Source organism: Mesocricetus auratus, unplaced genomic scaffold (genome assembly GCF_017639785.1).
Source record: "Mesocricetus auratus isolate SY011 unplaced genomic scaffold, BCM_Maur_2.0 Super-Scaffold_4256, whole genome shotgun sequence".
In the NCBI taxonomy this organism is placed as follows: domain Eukaryota; kingdom Metazoa; phylum Chordata; class Mammalia; order Rodentia; family Cricetidae; genus Mesocricetus; species Mesocricetus auratus.
Genome location: NW_024429182.1, coordinates 49,927,873 through 49,939,542, shown reverse-complemented (window position 1 = coordinate 49,939,542; position 11,670 = coordinate 49,927,873). Strand labels below are relative to the sequence as shown.

At 52.5% G+C, this 11,670-nt stretch overlaps 1 protein-coding gene across 13 annotated transcripts in view; it reads left to right on the top strand.

Annotated features, from left to right (window-relative positions):
* The first annotated feature begins 1,045 nt into the window (after window positions 1–1,045).
* The window catches only part of Ahnak (AHNAK nucleoprotein), an 88,671-nt gene continuing 78,046 nt past the window's right edge, over window positions 1,046–11,670 (top strand). For 8 of the 13 annotated variants that reach the window (XM_040747945.1, XM_040747958.1, XM_040747929.1 and 5 more), the window contains exon 1: window positions 1,068–1,238. The gene's annotated coding sequence lies outside the window, so the exon portion shown is untranslated. Of the gene's footprint in view, window positions 1,239–11,670 lie in introns of all 13 variants that reach the window. The other 5 variants (XM_040747962.1, XM_040747961.1, XM_040747955.1 and 2 more) reach the window with 3 other exon arrangements.

The window sequence follows — 11,670 nt, the reverse complement described above, 5'->3', positions numbered from 1 at the left end:
AAACCGGAGTGGGCAGTTGGGTACCCACTTGTCAGGGAGGGTAGAACTCATGGGGAAGAAGAAAAGGGAGATGTGTGGGGAGGATGTAGCCAGAAGGTCCCTGCAACCCCATCATTAAGCATTTAATAAAATCCACATCTAGTTAGAAGTGGCTGTGGGAAATGGCTGTAAATTGGGGAGCCGAAGAACTTGCAAATGGGAATGTGGGGGAGGGGATGAGGGGGCGGGAGAAAGATTGGGGAGGCAAAGAAAAAGCTGAATCTTGGTTTCCTCAAGGTTAGTGGGGCGTGATGATTAATCCCAGGGAGATAGAGGTCGGCGAATCTGTGAGGCTACCCGAGTCTAGCCAGTTCCAGGACAACCAGGGACTACATAGACTGCTGCCTTCCAAACAACACAACTCCCCCAAATGGCAGTGTCTACAGAAGAGGGTGAGCAGCCTCATGGCTCGTCCAAGGACTGCAGGCTTGACTCTGGTGTCGCTGCAGCTGCTGAGCTGCACCGTGGTATGGTGCATAGGTGATTCCATTCCTAGGGTTGGGGTCTGAGTCTTAGAGTACAGCATGTGTTGTAGGAGCTGAGAGAGCCTCCAGAAAGTCTGAAGGCCAGAAATGGGCGCGGCTGCAAGAAACTTGGGAACCAAGACAGGAGGCCGGGGCCTGGGACTAAAGTGTGCAAGCTTGAGAGAAAGCTCAAAGGTCTGTGTTGAGGCTGGAGGTCGAGGCTGAATCATCTTCTTGGCTCTTCCTGCAGAATGGGTTGGCACTGGGTTCCAACTGTGAGGATGAGCCTCTGCTCCTTCGTGCTTCCAGGAATTTCTTGCCGGTGGAGACACACTGCTCAAACTGGGGTGGGAAGATCCAGACACTGGGACAGGAGTAGTAGATGGGATAGGAGAAGGGAAAAGACGACGCCTCCTTGTCCCCTCGCCCCCTCTCCAGTCTCTCCTCACCGGCCCACTCCCGGGTGGCTTAAGCATTGGTCTTGCTCTCGGGTCCCAGCCCTGCTCCGGCCCCGCCCGGCCCCGCCCTCTCCCCACAGCTCGGGGCAGACCCGCCCGAGTTACAAGAGCCGCCTCCGCGCGCAGGGGCCCGGCCACTTGGAGCAGCTCTGCCGCGGGGACTGCACTGTCTGCCCTGCCAGACCCGCCCCGACTGGGGCTCGCCGTCGCCAGCAGTCTGCACTGCGACCTCGGGCCCTACGCCGGCTATGGCTGCGTCCTGGGACTAAGCCCGCAGGTAGGGGAGCGAAGCGCAGGGTGGTGCGCACTGGGGCTAGGGCCAGGGGAGGGAGGGACTCGAGCGAGGTGCATTTGTGGTGGTGTCACTGCGAGGGTTCCAAAAGTTCAGGGCAAACTTGGCCGTCTGTGGCTGCCGGGACAGGCGACGCGTCGCGCTGTGGGAGTGGAGCTCTCTCCCCGGAGTTGGGGCACAAGTTGGGCTAAGTTAGAAAATCGCTTGGATATGTGCTTTGCTGCGCTTTATGTTTTTCCGGCGGGCGGACTCTCGTCCCAACTGCATTGCAGGGTGCTGCGTTCCTGGCCTGGTGGCCCCTGTCCCACCCCTTCACTTTGGGGCGGTGGCTCAGAGCGCTGGTAGGTTCTTATTCCATGTTTACTGGAGAAGTTTTCCAAGATCCCCGTCGCAGTTCTCCCGCCCCTACGGCGGCCCTACACCGCGTGCCCCCTCTGCTGTCCTTCGCGGCTCTCCACACCTCTGCCCCAAAATTCGCGTCTGGAGTCCCCTCTGCCCCACCCTGCTCTGTACCACCAGCCTCTCCCTTTCTGGCTCCTAGCGGCGCCTTCAGCAGCTCCCCTCAGCTGCCCCGCCCTAGTTTAGCCCCTCCGTGTTCCCAGATCCAGAAGACTCCCTTCTCCCTCCCGGGCGTCGGAGCCTGGAAGTTTGCAGCGCGCCTCCCTGCGGGATGGGTGGGAGTGGAGGTGGGGGGACATAATTAGGGAGATTCCTGCGCTGGGGTGGGCGGGGAGGGGGGCTGTGTAAGCGACGCAGTCCCCAGAACCTCCCTTGCTCCTTAGAGGCGGTACTTTCTCCCCACCCCACCCCACTCCCAAACTCGTCCGGGCGGGATGGCCCCCGCCCCAGCGCCTGGCTGGACGCCAGCAGCCTGAGGAATGTAGTGGTTGGAGTCGGTGACTAATTCAAACCAGAATTCGGGGGGGGCAGGAGTGGTGAGGGGCAAAGGGGAGGCGGAAAGGGGCAGTGAGTAGGTGGTGGGGGCCGGAGCGCTGGGCGTAGGTGAAGGACTTCACTGCTCTCTCTGGAACCCTCCACTTTTGCTGTGTGAGCCAGCAAAGGGGGGGAGGGAGGGATCCTGCTGTGGGGTTGGAAAGGCAGCGTGCTTAGGGTGTGTGCGCAGAGAGCTGTGTTATGTAAGGCTTTCCCATGCAGGGAGGGGATGTGCAGTGTGCAAGGGCCTGGGCCTCCTCTGGCCAGGAGCCCCTTGCAGTGTCAGGGAGGGTTTGGGGAGCTGCAGAACCTTGGTGGTGCTGGGCTGACAGCAGGGCTAGCTGTACTTGGCAGTAAGCATTGGAAGACTCTTAGGAGGGAACCGGGGATATCCCACAACTCAAGCTGAGCCCGGACTTAGATTATTTCCTGTGTGTGTGTGTGTGTGTGTGTTGTGTGCGTGCTTGCACACTCTGTCACTTCTGCACAGGTGAGCACAGAAGACTGTGTGAATGGTGCCTGTGTTGGCACCCTGGTTTGACAGGGTGTGGTCCTGGACTGTCTCTGAGGCCATGAGGTGTTTGTGTTTTCGGGGTGCTTGTATTGTCAGTGTACCTGTCCTGGGGAGGGGATTTGTAGGATAGCTTTCTGAGGTAGTTGGGGTCCTTGGAAAATGACCTGAAATTCCCAGGAGAAAAAGGACCCAGAGGTCTACAGTATCCCATTAAAATTTAACCTCAGTGGCAGGGACCATCTCCACTGCACCCCTTTTCCAGCTGCCTAACAAAGGATAGGTGTTGGGCTGAGTTCATAGGACCCAGTGATTCAGCTGGGTGCTGAGTGAGAGTGTGTGTGTGTTTGTGTGTATGTGGCGTTTAAGGGTCTCTACCCATACTGAGAGTAGTTTATGTGAGTAGAACTGCTTTGGTTGTGCCCCATGAAGGAAGTCCCTGGGGTAGGGTGTGCCTCTTTTTCCTTTCCCAAGCTGATGAACCATTGGCTTCCTTCTCTCACACCGAAAACCTACAGGACTAGGCCTGCATCTGGACTATAGAGTGTGCTGATTGTGAGGTAGAAGGGAACCCTCGCTTAAGGGCATATCCTTGATCTGAGCTGAGATATGGGGAAGGGAGGGAGTGTGGGGAAGATCTGGGAGAGTAGGGCTGAGCTAGTAGGCAGGGCTCGGCCCCCGGTCCTGATAGGGATGGCATCTGGAAGATGTCTGAACCCCTTTCTAAAGCTCTTGTCCCTAAGAGGTTATACAAAGGGACCTTGCTAAGAGAACCAGAACATTCAGGGAGACAAGTGAGTCATTCAAAGCTTACTTCTGAGAGATACTATGGAGGTCAGTAGCAATACAGAGGGTCTTTGCCCAGCTCCCACAGACATGGTTCAAGGATGAGGATCCAGGTCCAGGAAAGGACACCAGCGAGAGCAAACCAAGGAGCTCTGTGGAAGAAGAGCGGCGTTAGTCAAGGGCAGAGAAGGAACTATGGGGTCCTGGGTCGCCTCAGACCCAGGGAGGCTCTGCTTTGAGGTTCAGAGCACGGCCACGCCTGGCTCTTCTGCTCCACTTGGAACTGCCCGTTGGGCTCTGGCAGAGTACGCCACTCTGAGCCTGGGGAGCTGGTTTGAGAGGCTGGGGTAAGGCTGTGGGGGTGGAGGAGTGTGTGGAGCACTGGGGTGTGGTCACCACCTTTTTCAGAGCTTGGGAACTGCCTGGAGACAGACAAGAGACGCAGACCGGGAGAGCTAGTCTGACTTCTGAAGGGATCTTTGCCTGGGTGTCCCCAAGTTTCTCTCCTTGGGGCTGGGCTGACCACGTGCTGATATTCACATAGGTTAGAGGAAGGGGGTGGCTATCAGTTTAGAATGTGCATTGCACTTGGACTGCGGCAGTGGTGAGTGTCTAGGACTTTCTGCTCTCTTTGCCCCTTCGGATTTCTACCAGGCTCTCAGGAACTTGCAATTCCCTGGATTTGACCACAGGCTGCTTTCTGAAGCCTTCCTAATGATAGCATCACTCATACCTGAGTTTGTCCAAGAAGTGTCGTCATGGGGGGTGGGGGGTGACACAGACTGTTTCTGCAGAAATGCTGGTATATGCTTTGATGAAGCTCCCCTTTCTCTCTCTGAGCCCCAGTTCCCATTGAGGCTAAGGCTCGAATAATTGGTCTTGGGTTTGTCACTGTTTGCATCACAACAGGGGTTGTTCCACTGTGGTCTTGAGCCTCTGTGTCTTTGAGTGAAGTTTCTGTTACTGCCTGTGAGAGGATGTCCTGTTGGCTGTTCATGGGGTGCTCAGACTGTGCTAAGCCTCCTGGGACTCGGAGGGCAGAGGCAGTTACTGACTGCTCTAGGTAGAAGTTCCATATCAGTGTACAGACTGCAGTTAAGCCATGAAGTAAGCTCCTTTGTCCCGTATGGGTCCAGGCCTTGACGTTTGTGTCCAGAGGCCTTCAAGGAGGATAGGGCAGCCTTGGGTGTATCATCTCCACAGATGGGGGCTGAGCAGCAAAGCATTGCACATAGCCTGTCAGGGAGCGGCATCCTGCCTGGTCCCTGGGGGCTGGGGCGGAGGTTCTGGGGGAAGGGGAAATGCCTGGAGCTGATCCTGGCTACGTGTCCTGGCTAGGCTCTGTGTGTGTGTGTGAGTGTGTGAGTGAGTGCGCGCGCGTGTGTTTACTGTGTGTGTGTGCACTCGCACGCGGGCGTGTGTGAGTGTATGAGTGTGTGTGCGAGTGTGTGCGCGTGTGTGTTTACTGTGTGTGTTTACTGTGTGTGTGTGAGAGAGAGAGAGAGAGAGTGTGTGTGTGTGTGTGTGTGTGTGTGTGGCCACTGCCTTTTGAAGACCTGGCCCTGAGTCTTTTCACTACATGGCCTGACCACTGGGGGGCGAACATGCAGCACCTACTAGGGAACTGGGTGGGGCCAGGGTATAAACTAGACTAATCTACCCCCCAGACAACTCAGATACTTCTCCCCTTGGCTTCTCAACCATGGGGCACTGCCCTCATAGTTAGTGTCTTAATCCCAGCCATCCTGTCTAAACTCAAATCTTCTTTGATGCTGTAGCCAGATAAGGAACTTCCCACTGGATAATATAATGCTGTCCTCAGGATGACACCAGGAGAGGTGGAGAGTCCCTCCTGGTCACCTAGATAGGGGAAGGAGAGGGACTCTCCCTGCTGGAAGTGAGATAGAGCTTCAGGCCTTGGCCCTGCTGCTTGTTCTAAGCATTGGTGGGGGGATGTATGCGGCAGAGCAGAGAGAAGTGCAGGAGGAGATCAAGACGCAGTCGTGGGGCCTGGGCATGGGGTGCACATCCACCATTAATCTCAGGACTAGCACAGCAGAAGTAGGCAGATCTCTGTGAGTTCGAGGTCTGCAAAGCGAGTTCCAGGACAGCTAGAATCAGTGCGCAGAGAAGCCTTGGCTCGAAAAACAAGCTAGCAAACAAACGGAAAAGAAGTAGGCAGCATCAGGGCTGAAGAGATAGCTCAGCGGTTAAGAACATTGACTGTTCTTCCAGAGGTCCTGAGTTCAATTCCCGGCAATCACATGGTGGCTCACAACCACCTTGAGTGAGATCTTGTGCCCTCTGCTGGCATGCAGGCAGAAGACTGTATACACAATAAATAAAATATTAAAAACAAAAATAAAATAAAAAACAAAAAAAAAGAGCACTGGCTGCTCTTTAAAGAAAAAGAAAAGAAAAAAAAAGCAGCAGCATATGGGACTGGTTATGGCTGCTTTAGGGTCCATGAGCAAAAAAGCCCGCATGAGGAGGAGGAGAGTGAGCCGGTAGGAGCTGCGGGCTGGGTAGCATGGCCTAACCCTGGCAGGTGCACACCCAGAAAGGAAGGTGCACACCGAGGGACCCGGGTATTGGAACAGGTGACAGACAGGTGTCTACTGAGAGCCAATAAAGCTCAGCACCGAGGACTGCGTTAGCTGGGAAGGATGGGAGATGAGGCTGACGAGGATCTTCTACGAGTGTGTGTGTGTGTGTGTGTGTGTGTGTGTGTGTCTCCCCTAAGGTGTTTCTCTGAACATCCCACCATCTGGGTCTTGTTGGTGTATTTCACTTTGATTGTTCCCTCCCGAAAGTTGAGGGTGCCCCCGACCACGTGTAGCCTCATTTGACTAAACTTGAGATATTCCTGTCTTAGCCTCCTGAAGATTACAGGTGGCATGGAGCATATGATCCATCCATGTAAAGTTTCTAGTGTTTGTTTGTCTTGACAGGATCTCATTATGTAGGCAAGGCTATCCTTGAACTCACTAGGTAGCCCAGGATGGGCTGGGACTTGCAGTGATCCTCCTGGCTCAGCCTCTTCGGTGCTGAGATTACAAGGGTGCACCATTATGCTTGTCTCTGCTAAACATTTGTTTTTCTTGTTTTGTTACAAATGTGTGTTTTTGTGTACTTGTGTGTGTGCCCTCATGCTGTGGCACATGTGTAAATGTCTGAGGACAACTTGCAGGAGTCTTCTCTCCTCTTACCATGTGGGTTCTGTCAATCAAGCCCAGGTTGAGTGCCAGAAAGGAAATCTCCACATGTCTTCCACCTATTAGTCCAAGAGAAATTCAGAACTAGGTTCTGGGAAGTTCTGGCTTCTGAGGAGCTTGGGACTTCTAAATCCTGGGGACACAGCCTCAAAGACTCCAAGTCAAAGGTTCCTTAAGTGCTGGGCCCCGGGTGCCTGCAACTCTGCCTGGGTGGGGCCATCATGAGGCTGGTGGGGCACACGAGGGAGGCTTTTTTCCATTTCCTGGTGGGTGCCTTGCTCTCTCTGCGTGGGTGAAGACTGTTGGCTTGGGGCCTGTCTCTCCATATCTCTAAGGTTATTAATACTTTCCCTCTAGCATTGTTCGTACATGAGATGGGGCCCTAAGCACGGGATGTTCGCAACACAGTACCTGGCATGTAGTGCTCTGCAGAATTCTTTCTCTTAACTAGCGATGGCGGGTTTTCCTTTAGCATGCAGCTTTCTCTTCCTCTTTGGGGAGTGTTTATGTCAGTGTATCATCTTTCTGGATGTGTCTCCCTTCTATGACTCTCCAACCTCTTGCTTGGTTTTGAGCGGCAGGGCTTTCGCTCTGGTGGAGGTCTCTAATCCTAGCTGTGAGTCATTGTGTTCTTGGGGTGGAAACTGCTTGTCCCTGGCCTTATGTGTATAGCGGGTTAGTGAGGGCATGTGGGTTCTGCAGCGCGGGCAGGCTCCATCACGGAGGTCCTCTCTGATGCAGGTGGAGTTCTTCTGAGTATGCCCTTCTGTGTGCAGATTGTGCTAGGCACGTCCACTGCCATGTGAAACTCTAGTGTAGGTCTTGTCTTCAGATTTGGCCCATTTAACCATAGAGGCCCTAGGGCTTCTCTGTCTCTGTCTCTGTCTCTCTCTCTCTCTCTGTGTATGTGTGTGTGTATGTGTGTATGTGTGTGTGTGTATGTGTTAGTTCCTGTCACCTTGGCACAGACAGCGGCTATCTGTAGCTTCAGCAGCAATTATCCTGAGCTCTCATCTATGGAGAGGAAAGAAAAGGCCTAGTCCCTGATGACAGAAGGGAGAGAATGTGCTTCTGGAGGTTACCCTTGCCAGGAACATTCTGCTTTTGGACATCTTCTAGATATGCCTAGGATGGCCCCTGTGGGAGCAGGCACATTGCTGCTGCATGGGTTTTTGTGGTGTTGAGTTGCAGGATGGGGCATTCTGATGTGCATTTGATCTGAGCTGTGCTCTATCCCTGAGTCCTTTCTGTTTTTGCCTAGAGCATCCTTACTGCCTCACCCCTTTTCTGTCATCCAAGCAGCCTTCTACATTAGGGGTTCTCCCCTCCAGCCCTGCTTCTCATCACAAAGGATACCAAGTCCATCTATTGGGCTGCAGAAATGGGGTTAGCAAAGCTGAATTCTAGGGCTTTGACTCTCCCGTTCTAGCCTCTATGCACCTTCCTTTCCCCATTTGTGAGTGGCAGCTAGTGCTTCCTCCAGAATGCCACTGTAGGGGAAGTTTTGAACATCCTTGCTGTCTATGGCAGTGATAGCCACACATGGCTGCCAGGCACCAGCAATGTGGCTAGTGGAACTACATTTTTAACTTCAGGCTGGGTGTGGCAGTACACTTTTGTAATCTCAGAACTCAGAAGGTGGAGGCAGGAGGATCAGGAGGTTTGAGGTCATTCTTTGCTACACAGCAAGTTTGAGGTTAGCTTGGCCAATATGAGACACTATCTCAAAAGACGAAAAACATGACAAAACAAACAAACAGGACCCACAGGGCTGGAGCGATGGCTTGGTGGTTAAGAGTGAGTATTATTTCACTCCCCTAGTACTAATGTTGGGCCACTCACAACCACCTGTGATTCCAGGTCCAGGGGAATTTGACGCCTCTGACCTCATGAGCACTTGCAGTCAAGTACATACACATGCACATACTTATGAACATAAACAATTAAAAATAATTTAAAATTAGGAGCAGCCTGGCATAGTGGTGTAGGCCTTTAATCTCAGCACTCCAGCACTCTGGAGGCAGAGACAGCCTGATCTACAGAGTGAGTTCCAGGACAGCCAGGGTTACACAGAGAAACCCTGTCTCAAAAACAACAACAACAAGAAGAAATTTAATTTTATTTATGCATACACATGTGGGCCTGTGTATGCCACATATGTGGAGGTATACATGGAGACTAGGGGCATAGGATCCCTGGAGCTGGAGTTATAGGTGGTAGTGAGCCACCCGACATGAACTCAGTCAGGTTCAGGGAACTGAACTCAGTTCTTCGGAAGAGCAGCAAGCATTCTGAACTCACCCTGAGTCACCTCTCATCTTTTTTTCCTCTAGGGGGAAATACCACAATGATTTAATTACCTGCCTAAAATTATTTTATTTTTGGCTTTTGGAGACAGCTTCTCATGTAGCTCGGCCATCCTTAAACTCTAGATCTTCCTGCTTGCCCACTTGAGTGCTGGGATTATAGGTGTGTGCCACCATGGCAGTCTAATCCCTGTAAATTTAAATAGCCACTATGGCTACCATGTTAGTAGCTTACATTTGATTCTCTTCAAGCCCCAAAGGCTTGTGATGGGTGACTGAATTGTAAAGAATTCCCCCAACCCCCAAAGACCTTCTTTTGGATTTTCCTGGAGGCCTACTTGACCTAAAGGTATGGAGGAGAGGGAAGAACATCTGGGTTTGCTACGGGCTCCATTGGTGGAAGACAGATCAAGAGCTGGGGCCAGATGCAGAAAACAAGGCCATTGCCACCGTGGCCTCACACTTCTCATAAGCATCCCATGCCTTGAAGGCCCAGATTTGATGAGCAGGGAGCCCTTCCTGACTGTGTCAGGATAACAGAGCTGAGCATGAATCCAGCGGCTCCTGTTCTCAGTGGTTGAGAACTTTTCGGAATTACTTCTCTCAGCAACCTACTGAGTGAAGCATATAACATGTCCCAGTTAGTCCTCAATACTTTTTGCATCTAAAGACCCCTCTCAATCTAGAGAAGAGAAACTGTGGGAAGTCTTAGCCGCTTTGGTGCTTGGCCGAGGCGGCATTGCATTGAGTAGGCTTTAGGCGTGACCCTGTGCATGTCTGGAGCTGTTGCTTCAGACTGCACTGACTCACCGTGGAAGGGGGGAGGGTGGGGCCACCATGTGGGTGAGTGAGCTGGCTCTCCTTCTCCTCTGCTGGCTCAGCACCAGGATGTTTGGCTGAGCAAGGGGCCCTGCACAAGGAGGAAGACAGGGATACTGGGGAAACCTGACGGGGTGGCTTCAGTTCTTAGAGGTTCAAGCTAGAGCCTTTTTTTTTAAACCTTCCCTGCTTCTGCCTGCCAGGCTGGCATCTCAGTGTTGGTCTGGGGCAGGGGCAGAAGGTGCCAGTTTTGAGTTGGGAAGAGTCAGGATGGCTTTCCTCTAAAGTGGCCTCTTGCGCCTGCTGGAAGGGAGGAGGTGTTTCCCTAGCTCGGGCCTGTGCCGGGGGCCTCTCTCCTGTTCTTGTTCACACTCTACACAGCACCTGTGTTGTTGAGGCTTATGATAAATACTGCATTTGTGAGTTTGTGTAGTTTGATAACAGGTGTGGCCATCTGGGGTTTATCTTTGTGTTTATATTTTTGTCCATGTTGGTATCTGGGCCTGCTAAGTGCCATGGATTTCTAAGAGCCACAGTCCCGTCCTAGAGGCCAATTCCAGTATCTTGGATACCCCATTTATAATCTCATTGCCCTGAGAAGACTCTTAAGACTTCTGGTACATTGTGGAGCCCAGTTGGTCACACCCACAGTCCTCTGCTTACCATTTGTGCCGAGACAGGATTCTATGTCTTTTAAATTTCTGTATCTGGCACAGAGAGTGCATTCAGTAAATGTAGAGGATGGATGAGTGCATTCAGTAAATGTAGAGGATGGATGAGTGATGGGAGGTAATAATCTGATGCAGTGTGAAACTAAGTGCTGGGCTGGCTTGTGTTTGCCCCTGGATGGTATTCTTTACAGTCTATAGTACAGACTTGGGACATCTAGGAGGTGACCAATATGCATATTTTTATTGATTGGTTGACTAATCTCTGGATGTAAACAGTTTCAGGGTGGGGCTTTGGGTGAGGCTCACCACAATCCATAGAGTCCTCAGTTTCTCAGGTATGCTTTAGATGGCTGCCATTTTGTGTGGGTGGTTATAGTTCATCACTATACCTACCATCCTTCTGGGTGCCTTCCCAGGGTTCCTCTGCAGCTGACAGCTCATCTGGTGGCAAGGAGCAATGCCTTTACCTGTGGGGTCTGGCTCAGGGCCCGGTGTGGGCGGCCACGTGGGCCTTGGCTCACCACAGGTCTGAGCTGGGCTCTGCTTTCCTTCAGCCTCTTGGCTTGGGGAGCCTGGTGGGGATGGGATTCTCTTTGTTTAGGCCAGCAGGAAAGGGCTCCTTTTGGTCCTGAGGGTCAGGCTAGATGGTAAGCTGAGTTGCTGTCAGTGGGGTAGGGGACAGCACCATCTGTGCTTACAGAACAGTCTCACAGGAGTGACAAGGTGAGACTAAATGTGGCATGGGGGAAGACCCACAGAAACAGGCTAGGGCCTGGAGTCAGCACCATCTCTCTCTGTGTGCACTCTGGACAAACTGGTCTTTCAGAGTCTCAATCTCTTTGCTTGTAAAGTGGGACCAGCTGTTTTAGAGAATGACGAACATGACTGTGTTGCGGAACCTCTGTGGACCAGCTGCTCTCTTCATTCAATCTGTATGGAACTCTTACCATTTCCATGTTCACAGCCAAGGAAACAGATTCAGAGAGGCCAAGTGTCCTTGGCAAGAGTCCTATAGCTAGGAGGATCCGGCCAGCAGTGGAGACCTGGTGTAGTTTCCTTTAACTTCATTTTCTGTGGCAATGGGCCTCAGAGTCATGTAGTGACTGTAGTGGGGCCCTGACTGTAGTGTTGGCGTGGCCTGGGGAACAGCATCTCTCTGTCATTTGGGTGGCATCT